The sequence below is a fragment of the Dipodomys ordii genome, unplaced genomic scaffold (genome assembly GCF_000151885.1).
Source record: "Dipodomys ordii isolate 6190 unplaced genomic scaffold, Dord_2.0 Scaffold26, whole genome shotgun sequence".
Lineage (NCBI taxonomy): Eukaryota > Metazoa > Chordata > Mammalia > Rodentia > Heteromyidae > Dipodomys > Dipodomys ordii.
In genome coordinates this window covers 15,340,333-15,350,933 of record NW_012267242.1, presented here as the reverse complement: position 1 = coordinate 15,350,933, position 10,601 = coordinate 15,340,333, and the positions used below count along the sequence as shown (strand labels likewise).

Genomic DNA, 10,601 nt, shown 5'->3' with positions numbered 1-10,601 from the left:
CTCTCTCTCTCTCTCTCTCTCTCTCTCTCTCTCTCTCCTTTCTGCAGTTTGAATTCAGGGCCTTCAGCGTACTGGGTAGGCACTCTACCACTTGAGTAATGCCCCCAGCCCCAGCATGATATATTATTGCTCTATGCTGCTGTTTCTAGAATGGGAAAGACTATATGTATATTGTTGTATCTGCAAAACCTTCTTTTGACAACATACTTAGGAAATTCATTCCAGGTGCTGGTGGTTTACATCTATAATCTCAGTTACTCAGAAGCTCAGATCTGAGGATCAAGATTTGAATCCAATCCAGAAAGCAAAATCTGTGAGACTCTTATCTCCAATCAGCCACCAAAAAATATGGAAATGGAGCCGTGGCTCAAGTGGTAGAGTGCCAGCCTTGAGCAAAAAAGCTCAGGGATAGTGCCCTTGTCCTGAGTTCAAGTTCCAGGACCAGAAAAAAGAAAGAGGGAAGGGAGGAGGGAGAGTGGAAGGGAGGAAGGAAAGAAGGAAGGAAGGAGGGAGGGAGGGAAGGAAGGAAGGAAGGAAGGAAAATTGAGAAACCTGGTCAGGCTTGGAGGAAAAGAGGACTGGAGGGGAGTTGCGTGGAATGGGAAGACAGAAGCTCTTCACCTACACCCTGAATTTAGGTATTTATTTAAATACCTATTTAAATAGATAGAAACACATTTTGAGCAAATTACGTGGATGCAAGTCCCCACCCTGATCCTCTACAACAGTCAGAGTCCTTTCTGGAGTACATGCAGAGCAGCAGTTACTGTACTAGAATGCACAGAGCTTCCAGGTGCCACCAACCTTATCACCCTATGCTTTCTTGAAAGTTTGTTACCTCAGTGTGCAGATGACAAAGCTGACACTAGCTGCAAGCACCTCTCCACCCCAGACAGGTTTGCATGCATAAAGGTGGAGCAGAACTCCCACATGGTACAATGTACCCCCTGTCCCTGGGCCCCTGCACCCTTGCTCTTGCCTTCTTCCCAGCTAGGCCTGTGGATCTAGAGTGCCCAGCACTGGCTGGCCACTGCACTTTCCCAGAAGCAAGAGGTGTGCGTGTGCCATGCTTTATAGAATTAAGCCACCTTGGGCAGAGTACCTCTCATAGACTGTGGGATGGAGAGAGCAGGGTGAGTGTGCATGCACGTGAGTGTGTTTGTGTGAGGTTTCATATGCCAAACAGGTTTGTGATTCTGTACCATGCATGGGGGCCAAAAGAGTATCCAAGGGTGTGTGTGCATGTGTGCATGTATGCAGCACTGCAGTCCAGTCCTTGACTGGATTCGGCTCTTCTGTCAGCTCTTGGGGAAACCACCATGACCACCCTGCCCCAGTGCTTCAGTCTCTCCTGGGCCCCAATGTCTTGGACATAATGTGGTCCCTGTACCTCTCTACCTCCCCATCATATTATTTCATTTTGTGCCAGTCCTAAGTCATGAACTCAGAGCCTGGGCATTGTCCCTTAACTTCCTTTCTCAAGGCTGGTGCTCTACCACTTGAGCCATAGCTCTACTTTTAGCTTTGTGGTGGTTAATTGAAGATAAGATTCTTATAGACTTTCCTGCTGGGTGGCTTTCAACCACGACCCTCACCTCTCAATCTCACTTCTCATCTTCAGAGGCTGCCATGGTATTGACTCAACCATTCGTTTATGCAATGGTGAGGCTTTTGTTCTGTGTCCATGTGGGAGAGCCACTGGGCATGTGTGGGAGAGTGCCTAAGCATTTTGGGATGGCAAGGCTAGAGCAGTAAACCTCACTGTTTAGATCCTGGGGACCTATTGTCTTTTTTCCAGTTGTCTCTTCCCAGGCCTCCTGCTGAAGATGGTCTAATTCAGTGAGAAAGTGCAGCCCATCCCTCCTGTGGAGGCCCAAAGTCAACCAGAATGCTTTTCCTCCTTGACCTGGTATCAGCTGAAAGCTTCTGCCCCTTGACTGGATAAGACATGGGCTGCTTTGGGGGTACTTCCTGTTTCCAGTTAATCACTTGGAGCTGGGGGGGGGGGAGTCTCTGGAATTCTTGTCCTCCTAAATGATCCGGAAGTCAACTCAGAATTGCCAAACCATGGCTGACTCAGGTGAGCTGCTTCCCCCTCCACAAGCTTCCACTACCATGATGGGCTGCTTCGCCTCAGGCCCAAAGTAATGGAGTCAGTGGATCTTGGATGCAAACTGCTGAAACCTGAGAACATGGAGCAGGAGCCTGGGAAGACAATGAAGCATTATGGTCCTGTTCAGTAGAATCTGAGAGTTGCAGCCTCAGGGACTAGGCCCTAGCACCTGTGACCTAGACTGTAGATTTTTTTTTTTTGGGTCCGGTCATGGGGCCTGAACTCTGGGCCTGGGCGCTGTCCCTCAGCTCTTCAGCTCAAGGCTAGCGCTCTACCACTTGAGCCACAGCGCCACTTCCGGCTTCTTTCTTTTTGCTTATGTGGTGCTGAGGAATCGAACCCAGGGCCTCAGGCATGCAAGGTAAGTGCTCTACCACTGAGCCACCTTCCCAGCCCCCCATGGTCTCTTTATCTAATGAAATGGTAGCAGGTGGGGAAGCAAAACCAAGAGCCAGAAAATCATCCAGGGCAAGGGAAGCCCTGAATCAGTCTTCATCAGGACGCATCTCCCCACATTTTGAGATTACCACAGGCAACGTGGACTTATTGTTGGAGCCTGTGGGAACATCCGCCATTTTTCTCATCACTAGAAGTCCATCAATGATTTTTCCAAACACCACATGCTTCCCAACCAGCCAATCACATTTAGAGCAGGTGATGAAGAACTGACAGCCATTTGTTCTGGGACTACTGTTTGCCATAGAAAGTAGGCCTGGAGCAGAGTGTCTAAGTTTAAATTTTTCATCTGCAAATGGCCCCTGGTAAATACTGGCAACTCCTGTACCATTTCCATTAACAAAATCTCCACCCTGAATCATGAAATCCTTTATGACCCTCTGGAAAGTGCTCCCTTTGTTTGTTTGTTTGTTTTTGGGTCCAGTCGTGGGGCCTGAACTCTGGGCCTGGGTGCTGTCCCTCAGCTCTTCAGCTCAAGGCTAGCGCTCTACCACTTGAGCCACAGCACCACTTCCGGCTTTTTTCTTTTTGCTTATGTGGTGCTGAGGAATCGAACCCAGGGCCTCATGCATGCAAGGCAAGCGCTCTACCGCTGAGCCACCTTCCCAGCCTCGAAGTGCTCCCTTTTTATCCTATTGGAACCCCATCTTTTCTTAATTCTCCAGTGCAGGAATGCCTAAAGTTCTCAGCCGCCTTAGGCACAACGTCTGAAAACAGCTCAATCTTCATGTGTCCAACCTCGTCAAAGACCATGACGGGGTTGATGCCACCGCCATGGCTCTGACCCGGAAGCAGGACTGAGCTTGTTTTTTTTTTTTTTTTGCCAGTCTTAGGGCCTGGGCACTGTCCCTGAGCTTCTTTTGCTCAAGGCTAGCATTCTACCACTTGAGCCACTGTGCCACTTCCAGCTTTTTCTGTTTATGTGGTACTGAGGAATCAAACCCAGGGCTAGGCAAGCACTCTACCACTAAGCCACATTCCCAGCCCCCCTGAGATTCTTTTGCTCAAGGCTAGTGCTCTACTACTTAAGCCACAGCACCACTTCCAGCTTTTTCTGAGTAGTTTATTGGAGATAAGAGTCTCAAGGACTTTTCTGCCTGGGTGGGCTTTGAATGGCAATCATGAGATTTCAGCCTCGAGCTAGACTGCATATTTTTACACAGGACAAAATCTCTAGGGAGGACAAATAAATACTGAGGACAGAATACTAGCCACTGGTACTGCACATGGGTGAAGGGAGCTCTGGGGAAAACTGCTTGAACTTTCTGCCAGTCTGGAGGGATGGGAACTCAGGATTCGAATTAAGTTCAATTATATGACCAAAACAAATTGACAGACCAACCTTAAAATTCCAAGTCCCTTCTAAACTCTCCAAATACAAGGTCTTTCTCTCCTTACCTTCCACTGATGATTCTGGGAAGAGAAAGAATAGAGCTTAGTGGTATCAGCGCAGGCCTGGAGCCACAGTCTCTGGGTATGAATCCTCAGCCCTACCTCTGACTTGTCTATCAGCTTCACGCATGCGTATCAGAAAAGGTTCAAGAGAGTTTCTTTCTGTCAGTCATGGGTCCTGAACTCTGGGCCTGGCACTGTCCTTCAGCTCTTCAGCTCAAGTCTATCCTCAGTGCCACTTCCGGCTTTTTCTGCTTATGTGGTGCTGAGGAATCGAACCCAGGGCCTCATGCATGCAAGGCAAGCATTCTACCACTGAGCCACCTTCCCAGCCCTTTTGTTTTGTTTTTGCCAGGCCTGAGGCTTGAACTCAGGGCCTGGGCACTGTCCCTGAACTTCTTTTTGCTTAAGCCTAGCAATCTACCACTTGAGCTATAGGACCACTTCCAGCTTTTTCTGTTTATGTGATACTGAGGAATCTAATCCAGGGCTTTATGCATGCTAGGCAAGCACTCTACCACTGAACCACATTCCCAGTCCTCTTCCTTCCTTCCTTCCTTCCTTCCTTCCTTCCTTCTTTCTTTCTTTTTCTTTCTTTCTTTTGTTGGTAGTGGGCCTTGAACTCAGGGCCTGTGTGCTGCCGTCTCTCACCTTTTTCCCTCAAGGCTAGCACTCTTATCACTTTGAGCCACAGTACCACTTTCAGATTTTTGGTGGTTAATTGGAGATAAGAGTTTCACAGGCTGGGTGTCAGTGGCTCACGCCTGTAATCCTAGCTACTCAGGAGGCTGAGATCTGAGAATCGTGGTTCAAAGCCAGCCCGGGCAGGAAAGGGCATGAAACTCTTTATCACCAATAAACCGCTAGAGGTGGCTCTGTGACTCAAGTGGTAGAGCGCTAGCCTTGAGCTGAGGAGCTGAGGGATAACACCCAGGCCCAGAGTTCAAGCCTCATGACCGACAAAAACAAACAAACAAACAAAAAACCCCCCACCAGTTTCACAGACTTTTTGCCCAGGCTGGCATTGAACTGCAATCCTCAGATTTCAGGCATCTGAGTAGCTAAGATTACAGGCATGAGCCACCAGTGCCTGGTAAGGAGTTTCTTAACAAGATTCTTAGCAGAGCCGGGCACTGGTGGCTCATGCCTGTAATCCTAGCTACTCAGGAGGCTGAGATCCGAGGATCATGGTTCAAAGCCAGCCCGGGCAAGAAAGTCTGTGAAACTCTTATCTCCAATAAACCACCAGAAAACCGGAAGTGGCGCTGTAGCTCAAGTGGTAAAATGCTCACCTTGAGGTGAAGAGCTGAGGGAAAGCGCTCAGGCCCAGAGTTCAAGCCCCACTACCTACCAAAAAAAAAAAAATCTTAGCGGAAGTATGGGCAGCAGGACTGGTTAATATCAAGGGATGAGCCATAACCCCAGATCAGTAACAATGGGCTGCTTACCTCTAAAGTGTCCTAGGGATGGGAGAGAATGGCTTCTAGAATCTGGACAGAAAGGGCCCCTTAGCAGTAGCAAGGACCTCAGGGAATTCACAAGGTGGGGGAGTTAGGCATGTACATGCCTCATTCTCATGTTATTCTCATGGGTGCCAAACCCTGCAGAAGCCACTGGCCAAAGCCAAGGCCTCTGACCTAGAAGCAAAATGGTAGAGAAGAATCTAGAGGTCATAGTTATATAAAACAAGCTCTAGAGCTCTGGTTTACCAACCTGTCACTCCTACCTCCCTTCTAGGCCATCTGGACAGGAAAACAGACTTGTACATGAGGGACTGAATGCTATTTGTTCACACATGAAGTATTCAGCAACCAAGTTTAACTGTCTGCTTGTAGATCGTAGTGATTATCATTTCAAATTTAGCCTTTCATTCTCTCTAGCCCCACCCCATTTCAAACTTATTTCTTCACTCAACTACCCAACTGCTCAAGTTGGAACAACACTAATTCCCTTTGCCTTGTCTTTTTCCGCCCCCCCCCCAATCCTGGGGCTTGAACACTGTCCCGGAGCTCCTTTTTGCTCAAGGCTAGCAATCTACTACTTTGAGCCACAGCACCACTTCCAGCCTTTTCTGTAATTAACTGGAGATAAGACTATTAGGGACTTTCCTGCCCTGGCTGGCTTTGAACTTCAATCCTCATATCTCAGCCTACTAAGTAGTGTAAGTGTGAGCTACTTACCTTTGGCCTTTTCTGTCTTTGTATGCCTCCCTAATCCTTTGGCTGAAGACAAGTCCCACTTAGAAGTTAACTGCTAAATCTTTCCTTGGATTCATAACATCTACACGGCCTTTGTAACATCTTCTTTTTCTTAACTGGTCACAGGAGACCAAAGTCCCTTGCCACATCCTAGAGAAGACACATGCCCTTTGCTGATGAAGATACCACTCCCTGTGGCCTCACAACCTCTTGCTTCCTGTAACTGCCCTTCTTGTCTCGTGACCTCAGAGATATAAAGGTGTTTTTTTTTTTTTTTTTGGGGGTCTGGTCGTGGGGCCTGAACTCTGGGCCTGGGCGCTGTCCCTCAGCTCTTCAGCTCAAGGCTAGCGCTCTACCACTTGAGCCACAGCGCCACTTCCAGCTTTTTTTTTCTTTTTGCTTATGTGGTGCTGAGGAATCGAACCCAGGGCCTCAGGCTTGCAAAGCAAGCACTCTACCACTGAACCACCTTCCCAGCCCCGAGATATAGAGCCTCCTCTAACTTCTTTGGAGCCTGCCTGAAATAAACCTGATTCAAATAAACCTACCAACATTTGTCTCCTGAATACTGATACTCAACTGGGGAACAACCTGAACATCTGACCTCAGCAAAGTCAGACTCCTTAGTGTTGTCCTCCAGGAAATGGGATCCTCCCTACCTCCACCCCCACCATTTCATTCTGTCTGCTTTTCTCCAAAATGTATCTCAAAGCCAACTCCCTCTCTCCACCCCTACTGCTACCAGGTTAGTCCATCATCTTCCCACCTGGATTACTCCTGAGGCCTCCCACTGCTCTCCCAGCATCAGCCCTAAAGCATTAGTTGTACTATATATAGTACAAGGCCCTACTCTGGTCCCCAGTTCACCATGGGCCGTGCCCTTCCATGCCAAGCCACATTACTGTAGCTCTTCCTTGCTTTGACACCAACCTTTTTCTTCCTCAATGCCTAGACCTAAGCAGGGAGCCAGTGGTTCACACCGGTAATCCTAGTGACTCTGGAGACCAAGATCTGAAGATTGCAGTTTGAAGACAGCCCAGGCAGGAAAAGTCCGTGAGACTCTTATCCTCAATTAACCACACCAAAAAAGCTGGAAGTGGGCTGATGGCTCAAGTGGTAGAGCACTAGCCTTAAAGCAGCTCAAGGATAGCACCTAGGACCTGAGTTCAAGTCCCAGGACTGGCAAAAAAATAAAAAAGCCTCGAGGGCTGGGAAGGTGGCTCAGTGGTAGAGTGCTTGCCTTGCATGCCTGAGGCCCTGGGTTCGACTCCTCAGCACCACATAAGAAAAAGCCGGAAGTGGGGCTGAGGCTCAAATGATAGAGTGCTAGCCTTGAGCTGAAGAGCTGATGGACAGCACCCAGGCCCAGAGTTCAGGCCTCACAACCGGAAAAAAAAAAAAAAAAAAGCCTTGACATGTATTATTACCCCAGAAGAGATCCCCTGCAGCCAGGTGCCCATGGTTCACACCTGTAATCCTAACTACTCAGGAGGCTGAGATATGAGAATGGCGGTTTAAAACCAGCCCAGGCAGGAAAGTCCATGAGACTCTTATCTTGAATAAACTACCAGAAAACCAGAAGTGGCGCTGTGGCTCAAGTAACCGAATGCTCACATTGTGCTGAAATGCTAAGGGACAATGCCCAGGCCCAGAGTTCAAGTCCCATGACTGACAAAAAGAGGGAGAAAGATTCCTTGCTCCTTTGTTCTGCTGGTTCCTTTTCAGACTTCAAATTTCAGTTGAAATATGATCACATCAGGCTGGAAGCACAGCTCAGTGTTAGATTACCTGCCTAGCAAGCAGGAGGCCCTGAATTCAAATCCCAGCATTGTCAATAAAATAAAATAATCACATCAAAGAAGCTCATATCTCTAATCCTAGATACTCAGGTGGCTGAGATCTGGAGATCGAGGTTGGAAGTCGATCTGGGCAGACAAATCCATGAGACTCTTTTTTTTTTTTTCTTTTGGTCCAGTCGTGGGGCCTGAACTGTGGGCCTGGACACTGTCCCTCAGCTCTTCAGCTCAAGGCTAGCACTCTACCACTTGAGCCACATGCTTATGTGGTGCTGAGGAATCGAACCCAGGGCCTCATGCATGCAAGGCAAGCGCTCTACCGCTGAGCCACCTTCCCAGCCTCGAAGTGCTCCCTTTTTATCCTATTGGAACCCCATCTTTTCTTAATTCTCCAGTGCAGGAATGCCTAAAGTTCTCAGCCGCCTTAGGCACAACGTCTGAAAACAGCTCAATCTTCATGTGTCCAACCTCGTCAAAGACCATGACGGGGTTGATGCCACCGCCATGGCTCTGACCCGGAAGCAGGACTGAGCTTGTTTTTTTTTTTTTTGCCAGTCTTAGGGCCTGGGCACTGTCCCTGAGCTTCTTTTGCTCAAGGCTAGCATTCTACCACTTGAGCCACTGTGCCACTTCCAGCTTTTTCTGTTTATGTGGTACTGAGGAATCAAACCCAGGGCTAGGCAAGCACTCTACCACTAAGCCACATTCCCAGCCCCCCTGAGATTCTTTTGCTCAAGGCTAGTGCTCTACTACTTAAGCCACAGCACCACTTCCAGCTTTTTCTGAGTAGTTTATTGGTCAGGCCCAAAGTAATGGAGTCAGTGGATCTTGGATGCAAACTGCTGAAACCTGAGAACATGGAGCAGGAGCCTGGGAAGACAATGAAGCATTCTCTTCAGCTCAAGGCTAGCACTCTACCACTTGAGCCACAACACCACTTCCGGCTTTTTTCTTTGTGCTTATGTGGTGCTGAGGAATCAAACCCAGGGCCTCATGCATGCAAGGCAAGGGCTCTACCATTGAGCCACCTTCCCAGCCCATCCATGAGATTCTTTTTTTTTTTGGGGGGGGTCTGGTTGTGGGGCTTGAACTCTGGGCCTGGGCACTGTCCCTCAGCTCTTCAGCTCAAAGCTAGTGCTCTACCACTATGAGCCACAGCACCACTTCCGGCTTTTTTCTTTTTACTTATGTGGTGCTGAGGAATCGAACCCAGGGCTTCATGCATGCAAGGCAAGCACTCTATCACTGAGCCACCTTCCCAGCCCCCATCCATGAGATTCTTATCTCCAGTTAACTAGCAAAAATCCAGACGTGGAGGTGTGGCTCAGTTAGTAGAACACAAGTCTTGACTAGAAAAAGCTAAACAACAGCATAAGACACTAACTTCAATCCCCCAGTACTGCCGCACATGCGCGCCACACACACACACACACACAAAGAGGTCCTCCCAACCACTTTGTTGTCTAAAATAAATTTTCCTCTCTACCTACTGTCCTCTCTTCTCTGTCCAGCACTCCTTAATAGCATTCAAGTTGGAGGTATACATTTATTTCTTTGAGCTATACATGTATTTCCCACCCACAGAATTTATAGTATAATAGTTATATATAATAATTTGTTTATTTCCCTGTTACACTGTAGAGTCTGTAGATGAAAAAGGCCTGATTTGCTTCACTCATCACTATATCCTCAGGGCCTGGCAAGGAGGAGGTGCTCAACAAATACTGGACAGTGGTGACCAGGCAAGTGACATACACACACACACACACACACACACACACACACACACACATGCCACTTATATATGTTGCTGTATATATGCTGCCATACAGAAAAGCCTTTGAGAATCCTACTGTTTTGTGAGGCTAGAGTTAGAATTCCCACAGGACTGCCCCACACCATCCCAGTTCCCGAATTCCAGAGAAATAAGCACTAAATGTCATGGTGGTCGGCCCAAAACATTTTTCAGGGGGAATTTACACAAAGTGGGGGGCTACAGTGCTCCCCATGGTGGACAGTAAGACAAGGAACATTCTGCCTGGGCATGACTACAAGGAGGAAGTTGGGCTGTGGAGTTTGCTAGGGCCGAAGGAATGTGGCTGGGATGGGACCGGACGCTTATGTGTTCAGAGATAGCGCTGGTTAACAACTGAAACCAGTTTATCAGTGCCTGGGAAATGTTCATGTCCTCAGCTTGAGTTCACGGAGTGGTTTTTCATATTTCTGGGTCAGGATAGAGAAACAATTGGGGAACCTGAGAGATCCAGTGTACTATCAATGACTTGCCCCTTTCTTTGGACTTTAGTCGCTATCCTAAAACCCCTGCTTCCTCAATGCATCTAACTCACTTCAATGACGTATAAAAGGGGGTAGGAGAATGGGGATGATATCACTGGCAAAAATAAGCATTATCTGATGACCAGATAGTGAGAATGAATTGAAAATTGATCATCAAAAATGGGTGAGAGAGCCGGGCGCTGGTGGCTCACGCCTGTAATCCTAGCTACTCAGGAGGCTGAGATCTGAGGATCTCGGTTCAAAGCCAGTCCGGGCAGGAGAGACCGTGAGACTCCTATCTCCAATAAACCACCAGAAAACCGGAAGTGGCGCTGTAGCTAAAGTGGTAGAGCACTCGCCTTGAGCTGA

At 48.1% G+C, this 10,601-nt stretch overlaps 1 long non-coding RNA gene across 1 annotated transcript in view; it reads right to left on the bottom strand.

Moving 5' to 3' along the window:
* Nucleotides 1-2,510: 2,510 nt before the first annotated feature.
* LOC105984992 overlaps nt 2,511-10,601 on the bottom strand; it is a 21,642-nt gene continuing 13,551 nt past the window's right edge. The window contains exons 2-3 of the long non-coding RNA XR_001175028.1: nt 6,528-6,534; nt 2,511-2,593 (exon numbers count right to left, since the gene is read on the bottom strand). This is a non-coding gene — a long non-coding RNA (uncharacterized LOC105984992). The remainder of the gene's footprint in view (nt 2,594-6,527; nt 6,535-10,601) is intronic.